Source organism: Triticum urartu, chromosome 2A (genome assembly GCF_056163025.1).
Source record: "Triticum urartu cultivar PI428250 chromosome 2A, HENAU_Tu73, whole genome shotgun sequence".
Lineage (NCBI taxonomy): Eukaryota > Viridiplantae > Streptophyta > Magnoliopsida > Poales > Poaceae > Triticum > Triticum urartu.
Window position 1 is genome coordinate 726,915,776 of NC_141874.1, and position 14,516 is coordinate 726,930,291.

Genomic DNA, 14,516 nt, shown 5'->3' on the forward strand with positions numbered 1-14,516 from the left:
ATCGCAAACCGGATACATGTTTACATTGAACGGTGGAGCTGTCAGTTGGTGCAGTTCTAAACAAAGCGTCGTGGCGGGATCTACATGTGAAGCGGAGTACATAGCTGCTTCGGAAGCAGCAAATGAAGGAGTCTGAATGAAGGAGTTCATATCCGATCTAGGTGTCATACCTAGTGCATCGGGTCCAATGAAAATCTTTTGTGAGAATACTCGAGCAATTGCCTTAGCGAAGGAATCCAGATTTCACAAGAGAACCAAGCACATCAATAGACGCTTTAATTCCATCCGGGATCTAGTCCAGGTGGGAGAAATAGAAATTTGCAAGATACATACAGATCTGAATGTTGCAGACCCGTTGACTAAGCCTCTTCCACGAGCAAAACATGATCAGCACCAAGGCTCCATGGGTGTTAGAATCATAACTGTGTAATCTAGATTATTGACTCTAGTGCAAGTGGGAGACTGAAGGAAATATGCCCTAGAGGCAATAATAAAGTTATTATTTATTTCCTTATATCATGATAAATGTTTATTATTCATGCTAGAATTGTATTAACCGGAAACATAATACATGTGTGAATACATAGACAAACAGAGTGTCACTAGTATCCCTCTACTTTACTAGCTCGTTGATCAAAGATGGTTAAGTTTCCTAGCCATTGACATGGGTTTTCATTTGATTAACGGGATCACATCATTAGGAGAATGATGTGATTGACATGACCCATTCCGTTAGCTTAGCACACGATCGTTTAGTATGTTGCTATTGCTTTCTTCATGACTTATACATGTTCCTATGACTATGAGATTATGCAACTCCCGTTTACCGGAGGAACACTTTGTGTGCTACCAAATGTCACAATGTAACTGGTGTCTCCGAAGGTACTTGTTGGGTTGGCGTATTTCAAGATTAGGATTTGTCACTCCAATTGTCGGAGAGGTATCTCTGGGCCCTCTCGGTAATGCACATCACTTAAATCCTTGCAAGCATTGCAACTAATGAGTTAGTTGCGGGATGATGTATTACGGAACGAGTAAAGATACTTGCCGGTAACGAGATTGAACTAGGTATTGAGATACCGACGATCGAATCTCGGGCAAGTAACATACCGATGACAAAGGGAACAACGTATATTGTTATGCGGTCTGACCGATAAAGATCTTCATAGAATATGTAGGAGCCAATATGAGCATCCAGGTTCCGCTATTGGTTATTGACCGGAGACGTGTCTCAGTCATGTCTACATAGTTCTCGAACCCGTAGGGTCCGCACGCTTATTGTTACGATGACAGTTATATTATGAGTTTATATGTTTTGATGTACCGAAGGTTGTTCGGGGTCCCGGATGTGATCACAGACATGACGAGGAGTCTCGAAATGGTCGAGACATGAAGATTGATATATTGGAAGCCTATGTTTGGATATCGGAAGTGTTCCGGGTAAAATCGAGATTTTACCGGACTACCGGGAGGTTACCGGAACTCCCCGGGAATCATATGGGCCTTAGTGGGCCTAGGTAGAAGAGATGAGAGGAGGCAAGGGCTGGCCGCGCGCCCCTCCCCCTAGTCTGAATAGGACAAGGAGAGGGGGGCGGCGCCCCCCCCCCTTCCTTCCTTCTCCTCCACTCCTTCCCCCTCAAGTTCTAATCCAACTAGGAAAGGGGGGGGGAGTCCTACTCCCAGTGGGAGTAGGACTCCTCCTGGCGCGCCCTCTCCCTTGGCCGGCCACACCCCCCTTGCTCCTTTATATACGGGGGCAGGGGGGCACCCTAGAGACACAATAATTGATCATTGATCTCTTAGCCGTGTGCGGTGCCCCCTCCACCATAGTCCACCTCGATAATACTGTAGCGGTGCTTAGGCGAAGCCCTGCGTCCGTAGAACATCAACATCGTCACCACGCCGTCATGCTGACGAAACTCTCCCTCAACACTCGGCTGGATCGGAGTTCGAGGGACGTCATCAGGCTGAACGTGTGCTGAACTCGGAGGTGCCGTACGTTCAGTACTTGATCGGTCAGATCGTGAAGACGTACGACTACATCAACCGCGTTGTGCTAACGCTTCCGCTTTCGGTCTACGAGGGTACGTGGACAACACTCTCCCCTCTCGTTGCTATGCATCACCATGATCTTGCGTGTGCGTAGGAAAATTTTGAAATTACTACGTTCCCCAACAATTCCGTTGTTCCAGCAATTCACAAAGGATTTTGTTGCTTGGCAATTAAAAAAAGGGTTAATTAGATAAATGCCACTCCAATTATGGCGATTCATAAAAATGCCATTGCAATTTCCAAACTTTGAAAAATGCCACTGCAAATTTTGCAATCTTTGAAAAACACCACTGCAGACTTCGAAAAATGCCACTGGAAGTGGCATGAAATGGCATTTTTCAAAATTTGGAAATTGCGGTGGCATTTCTCAGAATCGCCATAATTGAAGTGGCATTTATCAAATTAACCCAAAAAAATGGTATTTTCTCGGTTTGTTCTGCATATTACAAATAGTGGGAAGAAACATATTTGGGGAATAACTCAGCGGCAGGGGGCTATGGTAGTTCTTCACCACACCCGGTATGGAGGAAACTATGGAATTTGAAGCTCCCAGGGAAGATCAAAATATTCGTGTGGAGATACCTTATCTGTACTAGCTAATCACCATGTTGGAAACGTTTTAGAATGTCCTATCTGCAGAGGAGCAGATGAAGATATAAAGCATGCTTTGTTCACATGTAATCGAGCAAGGGCAGTGTGGAAATCCCTGGGTGTGGAAAAGCTTATACTGAAGTGCTAGACTTCCTACTATGTGATAAATCAACCCAGTGTCAGTTCTTGGAGCAGATCGAATTGCCGGAGTTGGTGGCCACGGCTGGGTGGTATATATGGTGGCAGCGCACGCAACACGTCTGAGGTGAACTGGTTCAAACACCGGTGTGTTCTGCACTAGCAATTATTGCTCTAACTTTGAACTTTGTTTGGGCAGCGGGGAAAGCAAATACAATGCCTAGATTGAACAGATGGAGCCCCGCTTTAGAAAGCCAGCAAATACTTAACGTCGATGCATCTTTGTTGAAGAAGATTACTCGGGTTCTTGTGGTGCCATAGTCAGAGATCACAGAGGAAACTTTATCTCGGCATCCACGACTGGACTCGAGCATGTGCCCGAAATTGTTTCTATAGAAGTTACCGCGTTACTTGAAGGGCTCAAACTTATACAAAACATAGGATGCAACAATGTTCTGATAAGAATGGACAATATCATGGTGGTGGAAGCTTTAAGGCGAAACGGAGGTAATTCAATGATTGTAGCTCCCATATTGGAGATTTGCAGAGTTTTACTTAGAGAGATCGGGAAGGTTACTATTGAGTATTGTAATAGAGAGTCTAATGTAGTTGCTCATGAGCTAGCTCATTGGAGTCGTGCAAACAATCCATCTTTATGGGTGGATGCACCTGCTGTGTTTCTTGCTAATTTTTTAGCTGACATGTAAGTGTTATTTGATGTTAATAAAGCTAGCCATGAAAGCCTTTTCGTAAAAAATAAATAAAATGAGAGCGTGTTAAGTGGTGTGTCCAGCCACGAGCGCTCCCTCTGGATTTTGGCTTTTTTTATTTTCTGTGCTTGTTTTTGTATTCAGATTTTTTTTGGCTTTTTGGTTTTTACTTGATATTTCCTCGGTTTTGAAGATTTTTTTTTTGCTTTTTTGCTTTTTTCTCTTTTGCGAAGCATAGCTGGTTTTCTTTCAAAAAAGCAAAATTGTTAGCCCGTGCTTTCAAAAAAAGGTGAAAAATGTAAGTGTGAGTCCAGTTTTTTTTCGTCAATTTTTCGGTACCTTTTTATGGTTGCCGTTTTTTAAATTTGTTTTTGGGTATTTTTTTGGTTTTTAAATTTTTCATAAAAAATTCAGCGAACCTATTAACATGAGATCTAGTTTCAAAGATCTTGACGTGAGAAATTTAATGATGAAAATGGTTTGTTATTGGATGCACAGTTAAGACATAAAACGTTTTGAATAAACAAATCTACAGAAAAGAGAAAACTCCCAGGTTAAAGTGTGCCCAGTTGTCAGCACCAAGAAGTTGAGCAGTGACCTTTACAAGTGGTAATCCTTAACTAGTGATTTCGACCTATGTTACGCACGCTGCGCTAAACTGCTGTGCGAAACATAAGTGACCCACACTGTAGCGCAACAGTGCAGCATAAAAAATCCACAGAAAATGCAATAGGACCCTTCATGACTGTTCATAGCGTGAAAAATTTACGAACTAACAGTGGCGGTAGATTATGTTTTTAAGTTCTCTGTATATTTCTTGTAAATTCTGAATGCTTTTTGGGAAATGCCTTTTGCGATTTCTGAATGCCTTTTGAGAAACGCAGATAGAAATTTCAAATTCTCGAACATTTATGAAAAAATGAATCATTTTTAAATTTTTGAACACAATTAAAAAATGGATTTTTTTCAAATTTCAAACAATATTTTAAATTCAAAAAACATTTCTGGAAAAGAAAATAGAACAAATTAATAAGAAAAAAAGAAAAAGGAAGCAGGAAAACCGTTTCAGGAAGCTTCTAGAAGGTTCCCCAAACCGGACAGGAACCTACTAGAAGGTTCCCAAACCGGAATGAACGAACATGTAAAATGGGCACACCCACATGCTTCGCTGGTGCGCATCCCTTGTGCGAGGCGGCACAGTTGGCCGCAACGCGCGGCAAATAAGAATTTCGCTCGCTTATAGCGAGACACAAACGTGACAGCTATTTCTCGCATAAAGCGAGAGAGAGAAGCTGCTCTCGCTGAAGGAATCGCCTCTGCGGCAGGTAGTTGGGCCGGCCATGACCGCATCGCCGCTAGCCACTCCGACCCCAGCTGGTGTTCGTAGGGAGCGTCCTTCTTGAGGTAGAAGAGCCGGTTTTCTTAGTTTTTTCTTTTTTTTTTACTGTATTTTGTTTCCTTTTTTCCTTCTCTAGTTTTTATTCTATTTTAATTTTTATATACATGATTTTTTTTCATATTTTTAATACATGGTCCACATTTTTATACATTTTTAAAATGCTTGTTTAATATTTTTTCAAATCATTATCCAATATTTTTTCCAGATTCTTGATTAATATTTTATATACGCGATCAAAAAATTTCATAATTTATTAATAGATGAACAACAATTTTTCTATACATGTTTAACATTTTTGTAATGCTTGATTAACATTTTTCAAATACTTGTTAAACATTTTTCCCAATGCTTAATTAATTATTTTTGAAGTACTTGTTCAACATATTCTGAATGCTTGTTCAACATTTTTAGAATGCTTTATTAATATTTTTCAAATATTTGTTCAAAATTTCTGAAATACTTATTCAACGTTTTTAGAATATTTTCTAGATTGTTTTATGTAATATATATTTAGAATATTTGGAAGTATAGAAAAGTACAAGAATAAAAAACAAAAACCGAAAAGTAAAAAAAAAACCCTAGAAAAACAGGCTTTGGCCTCGCGCGCGTGTGGGCCGGCCCATCTTGCTCGCCCCCTTTAGCTGTCGGATGTTATACTCGCTGAAGGCGAGGTATAGGGGAGTTTCTAGTTAACGAGACCTCCTTCGGGATCCTCCCATGGGCCTCCTGGGGATGGACTTGGCTCTCTCAGCTGCCGCCACGTGTTATGCTCTGGGCACTCCCTCTGATTCTTGTTTTTTTATTTTCCCCTTTTTTGGCTTTTTGGTTTTCCACTAGTATTTCTTAGCTTTTGGACAATTTTATTTGCGATAAAAGACGTTTTTTGCTTCCACGAGAGGCACCACCGTGTCTCTCGAAAACAGAAAAAGGTGTTTTTTTTCCTTTTGCAAGAGACAGGGCCGTGCCTGTTGGAAACTTTCCTTCCGCGAGAGGCACGAAATGGAAATAACGCATTTTTCCCATCCACGAGGGGCACGGGTTTACTTCCAGTGGAGGCACGGATTTGCTTTTGCGAGAGGCACACTCGTGCCTCTTTCGGAAAGGGAAAAAACATGCTCCCGGTTCTGTTTTTTTCTCCATTTTTTATGAAGAAAAAGTATGTCAATACCTATTAACGTGGACTAATTTTGAAAATCTCGACACACGAGGAATCAAATGTTGAAAATGGTTCGAGATTTGAACGCACGGTTTAAAAGATAAAACATTTTGAATAAATAGATCTACGAAAAAAAACGTCCAGCAACAAGTGACGTACATGCAATGCACCATTTGTTGCAATCTGGGAGATGGGAATGACCTTTGCAAAAAGTGATCCTTAGTTATTGAGTTCGGAGGTTATAGGGGTGCCCGGACAGAAACCTGTCTCTCCTGAGGGGTTGCTACTAATGGGCCAGCCCAAGAAAGTTCTTAAAGGTTAGTTTATTTTCTTTATCTTTTTTTTCTTTCTTTCATTTTTAGTTTCTTCATATTTTTAGAAAAAAATCAAATAAATATATTCCAAAACTTGAATTTACTTAATCATTTAAAGTGACTTTAAAACATGTAAGGCAGTTTAATGAAATTGTTTGCGTTATTTTAAAAAATGTGGTAGAATTCAAAATAATGTTGTGACATTTAAAAAATACTTAAAAAGTGACATCATAAAAAAGTTAGTGTAATTAAAAAAATTGTTTTGTGCAATTGAAAAAAATGTTACGAGTTCCATCCGGTCATGACGTCGACTCGAGGGCGGATCCTCACCAAACCCTAGTCGGGACTACGCCGCCCGTGCCAAAGGGCTAGATTCCTCCCAGGTTCTTTCCATCGTTGGGGCGATGGATTTATCGTTAGGCGTGCCACAAATTCATTCCTTCCTCTTGTATGGTGCTTGTGCTCCACATTGAATCTCGACCTTGCCCGGGAGGGGCAGGGTAGGGTGATGACATACAGATCTTTCTGGCCGGGGGGTTGGGAGGGGGGGGGGGGGTGGGAGGGGCTTCCCACTTGTCTTTTTAGTGGTTTGTGGTGGCAAGCCTGGGATGGGGACGGATTCGAGTCCATGGATGCCGGGGGTGACAGGCTTCACGGTTGGCTCTCCGATGAGTAGCGTTGAAGCAGGTGTTGGCGGTGTGCCTCAACTATGTGGGTGGCTTAGCCCTTATCTAGATTTGTAGTTCTCGGCTCTTTGTGGTGCCCCTCTCGGGGTGGCCTTGTGGCGTAGTGGGTTTTAGTTGAGGGGGGCGGGGAGAGCGAAAGTTTTGCTCTTCAGCGTTGCCGGTGTCGCGCTCCTCTCGGGAGCTGCCATGGTCCTCTCCCTCGACACTCCTGGTGAAACCTTCGTCCGATTCGGCTGGAGTGCGGTTGGCGACGCTGTTCTTGGGGTCGTCGGCGTTGAGTGTGGGTGGATATCGGCTGTGGCGCTATATCTCATCCTCTTCTCCTCGGCGGCACGTTGGCGGCATTTCTTGCTGCACTCGTGTGTGTTTTTCACGTCCTCATTGCATCTTGTCGGTTTTTTTTAAGCTTGGACGGGCTTTCTTTTTTTAAAGGTCACCTGGGATGAAAAACCCTAGGAAACATTTCCATTAGCCGATCAAACAGCAAATCGGAGGGAGTACAAGAGTTTATTTGCTTGTACCAAGAAAGCTAGTGGGGGTTACAAACGTGACGCTGAGAACTTCGTCAGCACACTATGAAATGGAGTGGAGTTCTACTTCAATGAAGCTGAAACACACAAACTTGTCGTGGAACGCAGTGTGATCTGACAGATTCTATTTTGGGAGAATGTTTTTTCCTGAAAGAATTCAATGACCGCCGCACATGAAGCGAGAGCCGACAGTGTCACACGACTATACCGACACAATCACATTGACCAGCAGTACATCAACTTTGCGTGCCAACCAAGCTATGTACTACGTAGCTTAGCTCCACGTACGCGCGCGGCCGCTGGCACGTCGGGCTCCCTCATGGCCCTGGCTCACTCGCGCAGCAAAGGCCATGTCTGCTTGCAAATCGTCGTACGCGTGCGTGTATACACATACACAAAATGGTTGGTGGCAGCGCGCGGTCCGGCGAACTGTGCGCGGGGGCACCCACCCCACGGGTGGGACGCGACGTACGGCGCGCTCACCGGGATCGGATCGCCTCGCCGATCTCGTTTCCCTGTGCACGGAGGCGAACCCGCAGCGACCGGCCGGGGCCCCGTGCGAGCGCACGTACGTAGGCGTAGCGATCGCCGCAGGGCGTCGCCCGCTCGTGCGCGTGCGTGTGGGTACAGAACAGGGCGGACAGCCCGTGGAGCGCGTGCGTACACGTACCTACAGTGGTGCGTAGCCCCAGTTACTGTGGCGTACGCGTGTGTTTGAGCCCTTGTTAATGCGGTGCGTGCGTGCGTGCCCGGTGGCCCGTACACCTGGACCTGGCTGACCGTGTCTCCACTGTCTGCGAATCGACACACAGTAGCTAGCAGGCAAGCATTTTTTCCGTGTGAACCCACACACTTTGTCCTGCCACATTGAACGTTCTGCTGGCATAGAATGATGTTTTTCCTCGTCGCGTCGACACTTTGTTATGATCAAAGCTTTAGAGCATTTACAACCGGACATCTTAAATCCGTCTCAAACACCCGGTCGGGTCGTCCGGTCACTAACCGGTCACGATATTTTGACCCAGACGTGCGCCTCAAACGGGGCTCAAACTTCCGGACTGGCCGGTACCCCTCATATCCCAACCCAAATATGAGTCGGATATGGGGCGCCTGGGCGCGCCCGCCACGTAGGACTGACGCCAGGGTCCCACATGGAATTGTTCGGAAACCCGTCACTCCAAAACTCGTCTCCTTCATCGGCATGATGTCATCGCGTGACGCTACCCCGCATAGTGCCTAGCCTAGCTATTTAAGCCAACCACCGGCATCGAAACCCTACCCCTCCACATTTCCCTCAAACCATCCGCCGGACAAGGGGCCACCCCTTTCTAACACCGGAGCGCCGGCTGCAGGCTGCAGCTCCTTGAGCAGATCCTGGCAAAGCACGAAGCCTGGATTGCCGTGGGGCTCTCCCGGATGCAGTGGATCCGGAGGAGGAGGAGGATGTGGGGGACGCCAGGGACGCGAATCTACAGCCGGAGCAGCAGGCCATCCTCGATTCTCTCTGCTCGGAGTCGGATGCGGAGGCGAGACGCCGTCGCCGGCACGAGATGAACACGCAGCACGTCGTGGAGGAGAAGAGATGTTCACCTACATGGATGAGGTCGAGGAGGAGGAGGAGGAGGAGCCGGAGCCCTCCTACGCGCCCGTCCACCCGGCGCCCGGCACCAACGTCGTGGACATCTCCGACGACGAAGCTAGGGTAGTACGTAGGCTTCTTTTGCATATTTTATATGGATTTAAGGGTCAAAATATAAGACACTCGGATGCAGAGTATCAAATTTAAGATGTGACCGATCGCTGTCCATGAACACGACCAGACGCATTTGCGGACGTTTGTTAGGCCGAATTTATTAAGTCTGACCCTGGATGCTCTTAGGGCCTACTTTGTAGGGACTGATTCCTACGCGCGCTCGCACGCTTTGATCTGTTGGTACATGCAATCATGTTTCTCGCAAGATACGTGCAATCGTACAACACACAAAAATAAGCGCCCACGTCAACTTGTATACAGCGACCAACATGAGAGTTAGAGCAGTTGACTCTAGAGAGAGGGATTGCAGCACCCGAGCTCCACTGCTCTTTATATTTAAACATTTTAAAATTTATGTTTTTGAAGTTTCAAAAAAATGTGTATTTTTTCCGGGGATACATATACATATACCGAATACCCGTGGCAAGTTTTGGTAGAAATCTCGGTTTTTTTGCGCTATAGAAAATAAAATAAAATTCTGACAGTATATAGGAGAAAATGGATGCCATTTATGTCAGAAATTTCTCCTTTTTACATTTCTCAAAATACAAAGTATTTATTTTTCAGCTTTTTACCAGGCCTTAGGAATGTGTGTATGTATTCACGTATTTGATTTAAGATTTTTTTTTAGCAACAACAGTGTGTTTTTTTAAAATTTTCAAATACCAAGAGCAATGGAGACCGGGAGCTGCAGGCACTTTTCGGTTGACTCTAGCGCTATTTTAGTGTACTTTATTTGCACACGCCCATAATAATAGCATGAAGAGAATCTAGTGCACGCGTGCGGGGTGGACCATCGATCATCTGGTACACACGCTGCCTAATGACAAGTGGTCAGTGGTCACGCACCGTTCCTCGCCAGCCACAGTACTTCGTCTTGTCCCATGCTAATTAGCCCTCGGGTAACAGTAATTCCGGGCGTCATATGTATTCTTGCGATCGCTTCTCTGCTCTCTGCTCTCAGCTCTTTGCTCGAGATGATGTGATCTGATCGATCAGTTGATCTTCACGTACGGAATCGAAAAGCAGAACATTTTGGATGTCAGCCCATAGCACAAGTAGTGTACATGGCAAATTACTGAGAGGATACCGGGGGCGGTAGAACGCCTTCTCCGCTCTTTGTGTTCTGCAGCAGTTTTGTGTTCATGGATTTAGTCGCATGGTTCTATCCACACTAGGTATATGCACGCAAGCATCTGCCTCCGGGGATGTATGGCACCGAACATTTCAGATTTCAAATTTCCCTAATAAGAAAGGTGGCGACAAGCCGGCAACACACAAGGACTTTGACTTGGTGGCGCATGGTTCTGTCCACACTAGGTTAAAACCCTAGGTTCAACCTTCGAAGGTTACACCAAGCAATGTTTTTTGCGAGGAAAGCTCAATATCCGACTCTCCGTGGTTGGATCCCAACGTCGGCTCTCTTTATTTTTCCTTCTTATTCTCTTTAATCTTTTAAATGCGCACATATTTGATATGTCGATTTGGTCTTGATATTTTGTCAGCACAGAGGCTAGATGTAATTGGTGTCATCTTGGCATTTATATATTACTCTTTGTTGAAAAAACTTATTTTGTTTGGAAATTTGAAAACCGTACTCATAGATGTACCTAAAAGTATGTAACTTTGACAATTAATTTCTATTATACATCTATAAGAACCAGGAAAACTATAAGATTCTACAAATGTATTTTCAGATACATCTATGCGGATGGTTTTCAAACTTCAACGTATAAAACATCACTTGGTTGTGATACGAAGGGAGTATTTGGTTTGCACAGGCTGTAAAAAAGCAATTGCACGCGGATGAGTGGACCGTGTAGCAAATGACACGTCGTTCGTCACTACCGTTGTTCGTCTCCTGTCCTATGCTAATTAGCCACACGCTACGCCACAGTATGGACGTAGTGATTGAAGGGATGGGATGGTATGTGTTTTTGGCTTTGCACGTCGACTGAGCAGTACTGATCGAAGTGTCACCACAGCGTTCTCCCTGCATGCCTTAATCTTTGTATCTGATGTATAGGAGTGTATTTTTGCGTGCAGTATTCGTACACGAAGCATACGTGTTGCTGCACTTCTCATTGCATATATTTTGTGCGTAACAGTGCACACCTATCTAATTAGCGCCCATCACTGTGGCATGTATACGAGTGTCTTGGGACAATGAATGATATACTGTCCTCATTGGTGTACAGTACGGCAGAAAGCCTGTCTCTGAAAAACCCCAAAAAGGGTACAGTTGAGATCTTTCGCCGTATCGCGCAATAGGAAAGGACGCCGATAACTGTCGCACGTGGGGTATATCCGACATGCGCACACACACCGTGTGTGGTGTGAGCAGGAGGCAGCCCACACGGGCTGTGTGTGGACAGACATTAGAATTGCCCACACGTGTGGGCGGCTACTTCGTGCCACACGCCCAACAAGTACTATTCATCTCCACCTCGCGTGTGTGGCACGAACACTACTAGGAAAAGGGCTATAGATGGAATTGACACTAATGGCGCACCAGACATGTGGTGCGCCATTACTATATACTAATGGCGCACCATCTGTTGGTGCGCGACACTAATGGCGCACCAGGCACACGGTGCGCCACTAGTAACAAAATGTTTTTTTTCATTTTTTCAAACATACTAATGGCGCATCCAGGCAGAGTGCGCCATTAGTAGTTAGAATTACTAATGGCGCATCAGTCATAGAGTGCGCCACTACTGTATTTTTTTACTTTTTTGCAAAACTACTAATGACGCACCGTTGCATAGTGCATCATTACTAATTTAAACTAGTAATGGACACTTTTTTTTACTTTTCGATATCATGAATATTTTTAAATTTTATGGGCACTTTTTGAATTCATGAATATTTTTTTCAAATTTGATAATATTTTTTTATATTCCATATGAAAAAATATTGAATATTCATGAGGACACTCGATCTCGATCCCCCTCCCTCTCGATAGCTACCTTCCTCGCCGCCGAGCACCCCCCCGCACCCTCCCCCCGCTCCACCGCCGCCGACGACCCCCCCGCACCCTCCCCCGCTCCACCTCCACCGACGACCCACCGCACCCTCCCCCACTCCACCGCCGCCGACGACCCCCCGCACCCTTCCCCGCTCCACCGCCGCCGCCGACCCCCCGCACCCTCCCCCGCTCCATCGTCACAAATGAATGCAACTAAAAATCGAAAAAAACAATTTTGTTTATATTTTCAGATAACAAATTTGATGATATTTTCAAATAATAAATTTGATGATATTTTTTCGATTCATAAATATTTTCAAATAACAAATTTGATGATATTTTTAAAAATTTATTACTGTTTTTATAAAAATTTATTACTGTTTCATATTCATATTCATTTTCATATTCATATTCATATTCATATTAATTTTCTATTAAATTATTAGATGCAACAAAATAATAATAAAAAAATCTTACTTATGGCGCACGGCTGGCTGGTGCGCCATTGCTATATAAAAAAAAGAATACTAATGGCGCACCGTCTCGGGGGTGCGTCATTGCTATAAAAAAACATACTAATGGCGCACCGCTAGGGGGTGCGCCATTAGTAATCTTTCCCCCTAGTCGCCCGATCCTTTCGTCCCTCCCGCTCGCCAGATTCACTCCCCCCTCGCCAGATTCATTCCCCCCTAGTCGCCCGACGACCCCCGCGCCCCGCCTCGCCGTCTCGGTCCTCGCCGCCGATGGCCTGCCCCGCTCCTTCCCTCCACTCCTCAATCGCCCTCTCAGTCCTCGCCACTGACGGCCTGCCCCGCTCCTTCCCTCCACCCCGAGCGCCGCCGCCGCGCGTCACCGCGGCCACCGATCGCCTCGTCCTCCGTCGTCGTGCCTAGGAGCTGCGCCAGGAGCAACACCTTCATCACCTTCATCGCGTACGTCCACTGATTGGAGCCGGGTCATCAAGGATCGAGCACATCGACCTCTTCTTCCTCATCACCGACCACTGCTTCTCGGCGTTGATCCGCGCTGCCCCGACCACCCTCGGCCTCGCCGTCTCCTTCCCCAGCTCCGCGGTGAGCGTCTCCATCGATTCCCCTGTTTTTCTCCTTGTTTAGTCACCGTTTGTGCATGCGGGCTCGTGCTCACCGCGCCGGCCGCCCCTCGCTGTAGATTATCTGATGTCCTTACCTGAAACTGAATATAAAGTCAGTTTAAAAGTCAGTCTCCTGATCTGAATATAAACTTTATCTGAAACTGAAATTGAAACAGATGCAGTCGTAAAAATTCAGTTAAAAATTCAATTTTAGAGCTTGGCTCCTGATCTAAATATAAAATGTACGGCAAGCTTATATTGCAAGAAAGTTTAAAATTCAATCTAAAACTCAATGTAAAATTCAGTTAAAGTGATCTGAATATAAAAACTCTTGGAGTAAAAATTCAGTCTAAAAGTCAGTTAAAGTTTCAGTTTTAGAGTAATTTTCAGTTTGTAAAACTGAGAAGTGTATTTTTTATTTTGAAACTTAGTGTAACTATTTTCAATTTTGATGGAAAATCAGTCTAAAAGTCAGGAGGGGGATCTCTGTAGATTGCATATACAAATTTCTTGAACAATGCTATTAATTACAAATAGAGCAATGTTGAAAATGAAACAAAAGGAATTGAAAAACCAAAAAGATAGGCATTCTGTTGTAAGTAAGCTAAAATAAAAAAGTGTTTACTTTAAGTAATTATTTACAACAAGCATTGTGTAGGAAAATGTCATGCAGGCAGTAACTTGAACTTGAAGAACTCCTTAGATAGTTTTTTAGTCTCCTTATACAAAGCAAGCTGAAGTTTGAAACCTATTTCTGCTAAGCAGACACTGAAAAATTGCAGATAAGTAGACACTAAAAATTGCAGCCATGTCAAAATGTCATTTCATTTGGGAGCAGTAACGAAAACTGTATGTGCTGTCATAGGTGCTGTGCTGTCAAAAACTGTATATGCAATCTCCAGAACAATTATGCTTATGTGAAAACTGTATGTGCAATCTCCAAATGTATCATCATAATGTAGGTGCTGTGTTGTGTGATTCTTCATGCTGAGAACTTCAGCTTTTTCAACTTGCTGGACTATATGTTCATTGGTACTACTTGTGATGCTGCTGCTGTACTACTTGGGAATTTTGTCAACTCGTGATGCTGCTGCTGTACCCCGAGAGGCCCTTGAGTTTGCCGGAA

The 14,516-nt window shown here is 44.5% G+C and overlaps 1 pseudogene; it reads right to left on the reverse strand.

Moving 5' to 3' along the window:
• LOC147987232 (uncharacterized) overlaps positions 1-13,384 on the reverse strand; it is a 41,302-nt pseudogene extending 27,918 nt beyond the window's left edge.
• Positions 13,385-14,516: the final 1,132 nt, after the last annotated feature.